The 13,757-nt window shown below is 43.6% G+C and overlaps 1 pseudogene; it reads right to left on the bottom strand.

The window, feature by feature from the left end:
- Positions 1-3,004: 3,004 nt before the first annotated feature.
- LOC148027724 (2-methylene-furan-3-one reductase pseudogene) lies at positions 3,005-4,526 on the bottom strand (annotated as a pseudogene).
- Between the last annotated feature and the right edge of the window lie 9,231 nt (positions 4,527-13,757).

Genomic DNA, 13,757 nt, shown 5'->3' with positions numbered 1-13,757 from the left:
CAAGCAGAAGAGTTGGGATCAACAGGCTAAGCTCTTTAGGTCCTCTCACCACACATTTAGAAGTTGTGTGACCATTTCCGCCTCCAGGTGGATGGCATGCAACCCTCATCACCACCATAGGAAGCTCTAGCCAATATCTCTGAAGGTGGGGACAAGGTACCATCCCTTCCTATACACCCTTCCCCTTGTGGTCTATTCCTCTGGGGATGAGCCCTAGCCTGCTCCCTGACAACCGACCTATCCAACTTAGCATAAGCCCTGCTAATGGATGGAGGCCAAATGAACATCATCATGGGGGCCATCCCTCTACAACAAGCACTGCACGTCTCACCCCTCCCCTTCTTGTCATATGCGCTTGATAACCCACACTATAATCCCTCCCATGCGAACTATTTTCTTCCGTATCAAGGCATAACCCTTGGTTCGCATCTTGCAGGTCCCCCTACGAGAAAAACATGGAGAGCCTAAGGCAGCTGTCTTGCAAAGATGCCCTCCACAGACGACGGGAACATACAACACACACCCCTCCGCCGGTGCGCTACATGCCCACCCTCAAAAGGTATGCAAAGAAATGAGGTCCCAAGCGACACCACCCCGGATGAAGGTTGAAGAATCCCTGGGCCAGGGGAGTCTAAGCTCAAAGAAGTACACAAGATGTGGCAACACTAGTTGCACAAACCCCCAACGGACGCTCGGGCACTAGGTGCTCAAGGGCAGAAATGGTAGCTCAGGACAGGGAAGAATTCAATGAATTGTTCAAAGGCATTTTGGAAATGGTGGAGGCAAGAGATTATACCATTCATGTCCCAGCCAACATGTTCCTTGCCCAACCTCACAGGAGCCCCGCACTAGTAGAGCCTCAGTCGCCTGACCACCCGGACTCACCCCGCCTTGTGCAAATCAAGTAGCCTCTACAATACGCAAGCAGCTTAACAAGCCAGCCCACCATAATTTTTTGTCTTTTGATGATTTAAGGGACAAGCTCCCCACTTGTACACACTTCCTTTGCCTATCATTAATATATGCCACGCCTTCAACAAGCACTAAAATAGGCATTGCAATCAGCATCATAGCATTTTGAAAAGTTATATCTTGACATGATTGCATTTGTTCGTTGTACTTGATGCATGCGACTTGCATATACTCTCATGAAGTGACAAGTGGATGCAGGATGACACAGGTCTTCGTGTGAACTTGTTCAATGTCCAAGTCACCGCAAGACCACCAACCACACAAGGAACCACAAGAAAGCCACACTGCCAAACGTGAAAAATCACCCTTGTGAGTGCCCACATCGCACGAACCAAAGCATAGTCATGGGCTAGGCTCTCTTCTTGGGTCAAGCTCTACAATGAGCTCACGACGGTTGTTACCTCAATCGTACCAACAACGCAACCATGGCTTCTCTAACAACGGGGCTAGGGCACAATCATCACTGTCATGTCCATTTCCTGAGCCCTCGAAGCTTGAAATTTCCCATAGCCTCAACAGATTGCAATCGTTGTACTCAGGCAAGTCAAAAAAAAAAAACAAAACAAAAGAACGAAAGGATAAGAATCGCCCACGATCACATCATCGCACCTAGGGGTCCTCAAATTAAGTGCTTCTAATGACCTTGGTTGGCTGGCATCCCTAGTCCCCTAGCCCCCTAGCATCCCCCACAATAGATTAGGGCACATTAAGGGTAGGACAGACCTAAGAAGCTTGTCTCACCTAAGGTTAGACCTGTCACCTTGACCCATTCACACAATTCTCTCTTGCACTCTGCCTTAATACCATTGCAATCAATTGGGGTAAGCACTGCACGAATGGCCATGAATAGTACACTGTCCTCATCGCATAGGCCCAATGTCTACCAGCTATACCGATAGTGCAGTATCCTTGTGTTCTATTCCGTTACGTCGTGTAATCACAATGCATAGAATGTCACATACACCTTCGCGTGTACTTATTCCCATCATGGACGATTTTGCTTCATCCACACGTCATTATAAGAAACCAGCCGTGGTCTTCTATCTACGTAATATCTAAGTATTCACGAGCACTCACATAATATCTGCACCAAAGTATTATACATAGTTTGGGTCCTCAAGTGTAGGACAATACTCTTAGCTTGCTTTAAGTTTGACCTATCTCCCAAACTAATCGAACTATGTCTTGTGCATGATAAATAAGACTAGGACTTTTCCTAGGGAGAAATCACCTATGAGAGGTTTTCAATTGTAGGTATAGAAGACTCCAACGAGAGTGTCGTTCGCTCTTCATCAACACTCCACTCTAACTTCCTATCCGTATCACCTTGTAAGCCTGCCGTTGTACTCCATCAGTGCAACCCCCCCAAAGCACAGCCCTACCACCTACCACCTACCACTTAACCCACCAACGCGTCCCCAACGACCTTCCTCCCCACCAATAACAATATTCCAATAATTGGACATTGCACATTTCAACACCCCTCCTCAATGTACAATCAGTGTGACCATCTCACCTCTCACCCCCAATGATTTGGCATTGCCAAACTCACTCTCTCAACACTCCCCCTCAATGACAAATTGGAGTGTTCAACAAATGTGTGTGCATGTGTCTAGCAACCTAGACACCTCAAGTCCATTTCGAGCACCATGCTGCTCGGGAGGAACCACCCAAGTGCTTTTTAGACACCCCATGTGTCAGGGAGAAGGAACCAACCCATGTAGTTCATCATCAACGTACACTACTCCTGCACACCACAATCAAATATCCTTTTTGAGCACCCGTGGGCTCGGGCAGAGGACCCTCATAAACATGGGTGAGAGAATTACATCCATTTTATGTCCATGCAAGGGCAAGGCACCCGCAAATAAAGGTGTAATAAAAAATACATCCATAGGTATAGATTGTGAATGAGCACATCATTGTTCACAATCTTTCAATACATGTGTCACTAGTTTTGACACAAAAATATCTATGCCATATATGCCATTGACTAAATATGTGGCTCTTCCCACAACCAAGATTGACATATATTTTGATTCCCAAAGATATTCCATATGGAGATTCATCTTAGGGAGTGGTATGGAAAGGATAAGAGGCTAAGGGGCTAAGGCTTGTTTCAAACCACACAAGATAAGATAATTTATGTAGCCATACGTTCCCAACAGTCTCTGCACCTCGAAATCATCTGGGCTGCAGATTTCGATGCTGTTGATGACGGTCGGGTGGCGAGAAGGAAGTGACTGAGTCTTCTGAGTGGCCTTGAAAGAGCTCCATTTGAAGTCACAACAAATCGGAAGCCTGGTGGAGTTACAGGTCCTGTGAGAATGACAGCAGAGCCACCTTCTTTCACAACCTTCACTGCTCTTTCGCATTGTCCCACTGCATCAAACACCACATCGTACTTCTCAGGATAATCCTCGTACTGCTCCTCAGTATAATCAATGACTTTATCAACCCCAAGATTTTTAATAAACTGCAACTTGAAGGTGCTTGTTGTAGCTGCGACTAATGAAGCTCCAAACACATGCTTTGCCAGCTGGATAGCTAAGCTCCCCACTCCTCCAGCTCCACCAAGCACCAGCACACTTTGGCCTTGTTTGAGCCCGGCCTTCTCTAGTCCTTCCAAGGCTGTCTCAATTGCAAGAGGCAAGCTTGCCGCTTCAGCAAATGACAAGTTCTCAGAGTTTCTTAGCCAGGAGCTTCTCTTCAACTGCAGTATGTTGGGCAAGAGAGCCCCACTGTTTCGGATTGTTGAGGGCCTGTTCATTTATGTTGCCATAGACCTCATCTCCTTCCTTGAAAGCTGTAACGTTGCTTCCCACTTTCACTACAACACCTGCGACGTCATAGCCAGGGACAGTCGGCAGGGGCGAGTCGGTGGCTTGGAACTTGCCGAGGCGGCGCTTGAAATCAACAGGGTTGAGAGCGGCGGCAGCTACCTTGACAAGAACCTGGTCGGGGGTGATCTCTGGGAGTGGCATACCGCCGAACTTAAGGACAGAGTGCGCCTGGCCGTATTCCTCGTAGAACCATGCGCGACGCATGGGCCGGCCAGGGGCCCAGGTCTGCTGCTGCTGCTGCTGCTGCACATCCAAGCCCCCAGTTGCACGCGGCAGAACGACCGACGACGAAGAAGAATGAGAAGCCATCTGCCTCTTCTGGTTCTTCCCTGAAGGAAATTGCAGGCTGCTGCCTCCTGTGAGGAAGCGGCTGGTGCTAGCTGAAGGGGGGGCGGCAGGCCTTACATTCTCAGCAGTGCTGCTGCAAGCTACACACACCAGACCCTTCTGGGGGACGCACCAGGCTGCGGCGGCTATCCTTTCCATCAGACTGTAATCCCTCTCTGTCTGTGGCTACACTAATCTACCTAAGCTTAGCGGATGACCAGCTCTGATACCATGATAAGAAACTAAATGAGACCGCCACTAAGCCTAGGGCAATGCAAGATTAGTGCAATGCTATGGAGGATCAAAATACACAAGGAAATCCATAATGGAGAGACAACGATGTAGGCAACACTCAACAATATATTCCAATGCTTAATGATCATACAATGGCAGGTCTCTTATATAGAGAACCTCAAGACAATAGCCTGCTATGTGGCATCCTCTGATCCACATTCAACTTGTGGTGACCCTTGTCCCACATCTATCCATGAAGTCCACATCCTCTTATGTGGCTACCATAAATCACACAATGATACCCCTCTAGGGTACCAATAACAATATTCCAATAATTGGACATTGCACATTTCAACAGCCCGACTGAAGAAAGAAGAGGTGAAAAGACCAAAAGCGCAAGGGAAACCTTAAAAAGTCCAAGGCAAATGCAAAAGGGAAGAGGTGTATTTTAAAATACAAAGTCGCACCCTAAAATCTTGTAACAGAGTGCCAGGCGGTGGAAAATCCAGAAAGCTAAAACAGAAGACAAAGACAAAGGCCAAGGCAAAGAGAAACGGAAGACATAGGCGCACAAGGAAAAGCGCAAGTCAAAACTTTTGTAAAAGAGCGCAAGCGCATCATGGTTTAATTCAAGGAGCACTGGGCTCTCACCCGTGCAATTTGTAAATGTAGATGGGCAGTGGAAAGGAAGCTAGGAAGATAGAAGGACAATGGGAAAAAGGGCCTAGGCTACAGCTAGACATGTAAAAAATGGGAAAAGGGGATGACTGCCCAAAAAGGATTTAGGGTTTTGTATATAAAGTTGAAAAGTAAATGAGAAGCTCATTCTTGTGTGTGGCAAAAAGTGGCTCTCTTCTTCTTCTTGTTCTTGCTTGCTTGAGCTTGTGCTTGAGAGAGGGAGTGTGAGAGTGTGAGGGAGTGAGTGTGTGAGGGTGAGGGACTGAGGAGGAGAAGCTCTCCATCTTCTCCTCTCTTCTTCTCTTCTCTTCTCTTCTCTTCTCTTCTCTTCTCTTGCTCGCGGTGATGGGGCTTGGAGCGTGGAGCTTGAGGATGGAGCTTGCACTTGGATCGTGGAGCTACCGGAGTGCGTAGGAGAGAGGGAACTCGAACGGCATAGAGGTAAGCTCACTATACTCGTAGATATGGATGGCGCGTCGGCTATGTGAGAGGTAGCCATTAGTGCTCGGCTTGGAACGCTTGAAACAATAAGCGGTCCGTGGGTCTTGGCGGTTGAGTGAAAGCTCCCACAGAGGCATATTCCACGATGGATTCCGTGAGGTTTTGCGTTGGATTTTGTAAAACTATATTTATTTATCGGGGCTCGTACATAAGGTGGATTTCTTGTGCGAGAAGTTGACAGGGATACCTGTCCTTTTCGGGTGTCATGTTAATTTAATGTGCACGTGGGTGATTCCATAGCGGGTGATTCCGTAAAATACATATTTAAATTAATGGATGTTTATGAGTTATAGTGTGCACTTGTATTAAATAAAAGATTTATTTATTTTGTAGCTGAGGACTGCTAGGTATTCACTTTTGTTGGTTTAATTTTATTATTTTCTAACAATTGTGAATACTTTAGTTGATGTGTAGAGCAGGCAGCGGTAGCATTGGGAAGCATTGGGCAGTTGCCTGTATTCAGATGACTTAGAAGAAATTATGATTTTTGATGGACATGCGTATTACCATTAAAGGCATGGCGCTAGTATTTATTTGGACACGCTTATTTATTAAAATGCTCAATAAATATTTATTATTTTGTATGCGTTGGGCGCATGATGTCGTACTGCTGTGCATCCGAGGTGTGGAATCTACCAAAAAGTTGTGTGTGTAACATTTGTTAATTTGTATATACTTAGTCGTTGTATTTGCATTTTTGTTCTGCGTGGGCAGTATAGTGGAGAGGGGTTTGGAGCGAGAGGAACTTATCTGTAATGCTCTAGTTGGCATGTATGCCAAGTATGGAAACTTGGGATCATCAAAATCAAAGCCCATGCAAGAAGGCTTGAAATGGTCACGAAGAATCTCAAAACAAGTTGTGGTAGAAACTCTAGGGGCATACAACAGTGGAAGTGGATGAGGTACCTATTTCATCTTGTGCAGACACAAGAGGAAGAAGGATTAGTGTAATCAATCAAGGTCCTTTGATTGCAAGAAGTCCAATACCTATTGGGCAAGAAAAGCTTCAGGAATTGACTTCTGATACTGTTTCTATGTGGAATCTCAAAAGATTAATGAAACTCATACGCAAGATAAATATATTAACTTATTCTTCAATCATATCACAGGAGATAGATGATAGTGAAATCAATAGTGAGGTGCAAGCAAAAGCTGCAGCTAAACAGTTGCTGGTCATGTTGGTAGAAAAGCACTACATTAAAAAAGAGTCCTATACTTTGTTTATGGTCTGAGGCGCTCAGTAAAGAATTGTGTTTGGCTAGTGCTAGTTTTAGGTGTTTGGAAAACCATATTCCAAGGTCTTGAAGAAACTAAAGCTGCCAATTATTTGACAAAAGTAAATTCTTTGGTGCTTATTTACTGCCGCAGTATCTTGGATGGTCAAGGTACTTGCTGTAAAAGTTGCTGCAAGTAGCTTCCATTGCAATGATTATTTTGAAAGGATACAAGAATGCATTTTCAATCAGTACCTATTGGAAAAATTCTCGGGACCTCCAACCATGGCAGGCATTGTGGATGACGGGGATAATCAGGATGGGTACAAAAAGCAGATGACCCGTAGAGAAAAAAAAAACATAGAAGTCGATTCTTGGCTCCACAAAAAACCTGGGGGACCTCAATTGGGAGTGGCTGGGCCGCTTTTCTAGTAAAAGAGGAGCCTGAAGAAAAGCAACGAAATGATCGAATACTATGGAAGAGGATCGACTTGCTAGAGCTGTAACTACGTGAATTCAACAGATGGATGTTCATGGTGAAACGAAAACAAAAGATAACGTATTTTGCTACTCTTGTGGCGTCGATTCAGTACTGTGTTGTAGAGGAACATGCAAAAGAGGCCTACTATAAGCTATCAAGGCCACAGAAGCAAATCAACTTTTTCAACTTTTGATCTGACAAAGAAGTCGATGTTCTGACGGAGCATCCTGATCTCGGATCCGCAACAGAGAACCTACAGATGGATTTCTAAAGGACTCTGATATCTACAGAGAATGTTGGGAGAGGCAGTAAAGTGATGGTCCTGGCAGCATTCTCATTGAAGGACAGGTTGCAGAATCCTTCGTGGTGGTATTCGCATCGAACAAGAGAAGAGAAGGCAGAAACAGAGAAAATACTATAAGTGAAGCGTGCTGAAGCCGAGGCTGAAGCAAAATTTCTTTTCGGTCAAGGGATTGCAAGGCAACGGGCTTTCAGGAATCTGTCGAGCTCTTCTTTGTGAACTTCTCCATCGACTAAGGATCAATGGCCCAATGCCTATCTGGATTGACACTAAATTAGGAGCCACAAATCTTTTGTAGAACTTTGGAGCTGCTTGCAAACATATAGAAAAATCGATGTTAGTTGCTACAGAATGGGAATGCTATCCTACCTGAGTTTTGACGTGTTAGGAATGCTTATAAACCTTATAAGCTGAAGCTAGATTCAACCAGAGAATGAGAGGCGCTTGGAAGAAGAGCAGAATATTTGTAAAAAGGAGATTGAGAGTTTGAAACAACGACTTGAGATGTTAACACAAGACTTAAAACAAACAGAAACCTAGAAGGCCCTGGATAGGGAGCTTGAGGTTATGCAGAAGAAAAAGAGTTTTATGGCAGATATGGCAAAAGCTGAAGCATACATTAACAGGGCACAGGAAGGCTGACTCTAGTGTGACTAATAGATGTCTAAAATAGCAGCAGAGCAGAAGAGGAATCAAGTGTGGCTCTAAACAGTGGTACGATAGCAACGGTCCCAAATCAGTTTATCTTTTGAATAGGACTTGCTATGGGGTGATTATCTATTTGTTCTGTAAATTGCAGTTGGAAGAAAATATGTATTCCATGGTTGAAAAATAGTCTGCAAATAACCTGCAGAGTGTTCCTTTCTAAAATAGCAAGAAGGGACATGAAGGACTTCAGTTTTTGAGCAGCCAGTTTATAAATCAGATTTGTTTCCTTTATGAAGCTGAAACTGTTGATGTTGAACAGGGTTGTAATTAAATGTAATCTCGCTTGATTGATCTTCTATCCTGAAATTAGTCAAGGTCCTCTGTGGTCGTGACTTTGCTTTCGAAAACCCTTCGACATCTTTGGTGAACCTGACGTGAAAGCGTCGCATTTAAATTTCAGGATGGGAGATACTTCAACATCAGTTTCAGCCTCTTCTACGATTCTTGATTTGTCCTCTACTTCAACTCCATCATTGACTGCTGCTTCAAGTGCTTCTACGGATGATTTGAAGAAGATTTTGCAAAATATGTCTATGTATATGCAGCTTCAAAATCAGCAGACACAATTGTATATGTAGCAGCAGCAGCAGTTGCATCAACAACAGTTGTCTCAGTAAAGGCAACTATATTTGAAGCAAGAGAATGCAATCAGCGTGACTAAGGCGATTGAAGAAGTTGAAAATGAGAAGAAGCTATTTGATGGCCGTAATGTATTGGCTTATTTAAAGACGTATGAGATCAAGATGGGATTTTTTGGAGTACCAACAGGACTTATGAGTAAATTTTTCTTTACCTTGTCACATCTGCCTTGAGGGTAAAAGTGACTGATCTTTTCCTTCAAGATTCACATTGGCAAGATTTTAAGAAGGCCCTGAAAGAGGAGTATTTTCTTGAGGACTTTGGGATGGCTACACGGCGATCAATCCGAGAGTGGGTATACATGCCAAACAAAGGTCTAGCTGCTTCAGAATTGATACGAGAATTTGAAGAGAGGTATAGTCAGCTTGATGCCATTGAACAAAGAGCATTGGATGTTGAGAAAGTTGAGCTTTTCTTGCAAGCTGCAGATCCTGCTCTTCAGGAAGAATTAGGAGAGCTTCTTGAGGATCACATAAAGCCTATGGGTCTTAAACCAGATTGGCAAGATGCGCAGGATGCAGTCTCGACTTTGACCAAGAGGCGGATATGGAAGATCCGCCTATAGAATGGATCCATGACATCGATGCCGTCTTCTGCTCCTATGCCTACTTCTACCCCTGTCATTTCCTCTCTTCCTCAGCCAATTTCTTGGCCTATGCCAGTGCCTACTAGGCACGGTTTCCATTCATGAGACATATAAAAAACATCACTAGGCCTTTATAGTTGGTGCACTTTGATGTCTGGGGTCCTTCACATAATGCTTCATTTGGAGGTGCACGGTATTATGTCTCATTTATCGATGATTTCAACAGGTACACTTGGCTTTATATTTTGAAGCATAAAGATAATATGTTTGATGCATTCAAAGATTTCAAGAAGCATGTAGAGAATGAGTTGGGCTGCTATATATCATGTTTGAGATCAGATGGAGGAGGTGAATATGTCTCTAATTACTTTGACAGGTATCTTGCTAAATATGGGATCAAAAGATAGCTTACTTGTAGCTATACACCGCAGCAAAACGGTATTGCAGAGAGAAAAAACAGGGTCCTGATGGAATCAGCTAGAGCTATGTTGAATGAGAAATGTTTGCCAAATGGTTATTGGGCTGAAGTAGTGATCACTGCTTTCTATATACTGAATTGAACTCCTACAGCAAGGATTCATGATGTCACCCCATATGAGAGGCTGTATGGTCATAAACCTGATATTTCGCACTTGAAGGTATTTGGTAGCATTGCATATGTGCATATACTAGATGAAAAGAGGAAGAAATTGGATCCTAAGGCAGTGAATAGTGTGTTTCTGGGATATGCACATGAACGGAAAGCTTATAAGTATTATATACCTTCTACGCATGAGACACTCATAAGCAGAGATGTGGTATTTGATGAGTTAGCATCCTGGTATGGAAATCCTATTGCAGTGCCTACTAATGGCTCACCTAGTATGAGTTGTGCTGAGAATACTCTTGCATAGAGTACTTCCATGAGTGGTCAAACAGGTGATGTATCATCTATAGTGAGTCCTTGGATAGGACGATTGCGTAGTCACACTACTGCATCCACTAACACAAATATGTCAGTGAGGGGGAGAACAGATAAGGGAAAATAAAATGTTTTTAAAGATGTAACATGTCCACTCACTGTAGGTTATGAGTCATCTAGCAGTGGCAGCTTAGACAGTGAATTGGGGATTCCATCTATTATGACGCCATGTGCTAGGCAGAGTCGTTATGTGCCACCTCATGAGAGACAAGCTCATAGTGAGCCACATCTCAGGAGATCAGAGAGGGTCAGACAACCTGTTGATAGATACACTTACACTGGATATTCAACCCGTCATTATGCTTATATGATAAAAGTAACAGGTTTTAGAGAACCAAGTATGTTTGATGAGGCAGTTGCAGATGAGGATTGGCATGCTGCTATGGATGAGGAATATTTAGCTTTGGCTGAAAATGGCACATGGGATTTAGTACAGTTGCCCGAGGGCAAAACATCTATTGGCTGCAAGTGGGTGTATAAGGTAAAATGTAAATCAGATGGATCATTGGAAAGATACAAGGCCAGACTGGTTGCAAAAGGGTATGCATAGCAGTATGGTCTTGATTATGAGGAGACCTTAAGCTCTATAGCAAAGATGGCTACAGTTAGAACTGTGATTGCTTTGGTAGCACAGCTAGAGGTTGGAAACTATGGTAGATGGACGTAAAGAATGCCTTTCTGAATGGAGAGTTACAGGAAGAAGTTTACATGGAACATCCTGAAGGCTATGTGGATCCAGAATTTCCAGCACATGTATGCCGACTGAAAAAGGCATTATATGGGTTGAAACAGACACCCAGAGCATGGAATGCTCGCATCAACAGTTATTTGCAGCAACATGGTTTTCGATTGGGTGATGCTAATCATAGTTTGTTTGTGAAGAAGACAGATCGTGGCTATGTATTCCTAGTTGTCTATGTTGATGACTTGATCATTACAGGAGATGATGAAAGCGGAATTGCTGAAGTAAAGACATATTTACAGGCTGAGTTTAAGGTCAAGGACCTAGGAGAGCTGAAATATTTTTTGGGGATTGAGGTTGTCTCTATACCTCAAGGCATATGGCTGCTATAGAAGCAGTATGCTCAGGACATGTTACAAAAATATGGTATGGCTGAGTGCAAGTCTATGGATACACCTTTAGAGCAGAATGTCAAGCTGTAGATTGATGTTGGGATAGAGATTGAGAATGTTACCATGTACAGACAGATGGTAGGCAGCTTGATCTATCTCACGATCACTAGATCTAACTTGAGTTATGCTGTGGGGTTGATTAGTCAGTTCATACAGAAGCCTTGCAAACCACACTTGGATGCAGTCAAGAGAATTCTGAGATATGTAAAGAGTACCACAGATCATGGGCTGTTTTATGCATATGGGAAACCCCTTGACTTGATGGGGTATACTGATGTTGACTGGGCTGGTTGCACTTATGACAGGTGGTCAACGAGCGGCTATGCATTTGGATTGGGTAGAAGCATGATCAGTTGGCAGAGTAAGAAAAAACCTACAGTTGCACTGTCCAGTATGGAAGCAGAGTATCGTGGTGCGGCCTTAGCGGCCTATGAAGCTATGTGGTTATAGAAGTTGCTGAATGACTTGGGAATACACTTGGACAGCAAAGTAAGGCTGTACTGTGACAATTTAAGCAATGTCATGTTAGCAAGCAATCCTGTTTATCATGCAAGATCGAAACACATTGAGGTTCACTACCATTTCATCAGGGAAATGGTTTTAGCAAATCAGATTGACTTGGAGCATGTGAAGATTGGAGACTAGGTAGCAGACATCTTTACCAAATCACTTGGTAAAGATAAGTTCATTCACTTTAGAAAGCTACTTGGAGCAATGCAGATGGTTTGAGTTTTTTGGTTTGAGCTTGAGAAGAAGTGTTAGAAATCAAGCTCCACCCGTTAGTTTGTCTTGGTGTGTAACCGACATCTGTGACAGCTAGTGTATAGCTGTCTCCATGTGACTACATTAAATAAGTCGGGTTAGTAGTTAGTCAGTGACTTGACTAGAGTTAGCCAGTCTAGTCAGTCTAGTTTAATATACATTGTATTGGGTGGTTTAGTGTTATGTTGAATAATGAAGAAAAGATATTGAGAGCTTGAAGGCTCACGGATATGGTGTTTCCCTGTCTCTCTCTCTCATCTTTGAGCATAGAAGATGCCATTCGATGGGTAAAATAGTCCCATGGTTTTTGATGCGACGCTTGTGCAACAAGTTGCAAAGTCGCATGATCTTGTGATTTGATCACAAGGGAAGGGACAATTCATCGGAATGAGATTGGCAGTTTCTTGCGCAAGTTTTTCTTGTAAGAGGATGAGTAGTCATCCTGACATAGCACCTTTCTTGGGAAAAGTGACCAAGATAAGGGAATTAGATAATTGCTTGAAAGAAAAAGACAAATCAGTAAATTGGAATAACATATTTACTACTAATAGAACTTAAGGTATTGGTTAAGTTGGGTTAATATGGTATAGCCCTAACCCAAGGATATAAGGGTTAACAAACAAACCCTTGGGGATCTTGCCAAGTCGCAATTGATCCTGGATCGAGTGTTGGACGCATTTGGCAAGAAGGATTCACTCCTTAGCAGTTGGTCAAAAATAACAACCAATGGAAATGATTGTGCTTGTAACAATTTAAAGAGCACTTTTTTGCTTTGTTTGATCAAGGAATTAAAGGATGAAAAGGTATCTAATGCTTCAGGTTGAAGGCCTGAAGGGAGAGGCAGCCTCAGTTACCCCGACTGTCTGCTTGACCCTAACCAAGGGGATTGTTAATCGTTCCGGGAAGGTGGACCGAACCCACTACGAGAGGTCTCTCCGTTGAGCACTACTTGGAGCAGGTAGACGCTTGGGTGCCAGGGGGGGCTCTGGCCGTAAATCCCTCACCTTCCGGGCCCTGTACAAGAGGCCAACGTGACTCGGGATTGGATCTCGAGGCCCGCATACTAGTCTATGGGTGGAATCTTGGATTAGTAATTCATGTGGATTACTGGATAGCCTTCGGGCGGATTATGGATAAGCCTATGGGGGGCTGGACTTTATAAATGTATTTCAAAGATAAATATGATAACCTAGTGAAAAGAAACTTGTTTGACATTGCTTTTCTATGTCAAATACTATGATTACGTAAAGGAACCGGTGCCTATTAATGGGCTAATTAAGGAAGCTGATTGATGTATGTCCAATTAAATGTGATAGGTAATTAGATAACTAAAACAACCTGAGGAAAGTGCGATGGATGTGGCCATGGGTCTGTCCTACGGATGGGTGGTCTCAGTTGACCGAGAACTTTTCTCAA

Source organism: Lygodium microphyllum, chromosome 12 (assembly GCF_053477565.2).
Source record: "Lygodium microphyllum isolate KBCC chromosome 12, Lygodium_microphyllum_v1.1.10, whole genome shotgun sequence".
NCBI lineage: Eukaryota > Viridiplantae > Streptophyta > Polypodiopsida > Schizaeales > Lygodiaceae > Lygodium > Lygodium microphyllum.
The sequence above is the reverse complement of the archived record's forward strand: the minus strand, read 5'-3'. Positions and strand labels throughout refer to the sequence as shown.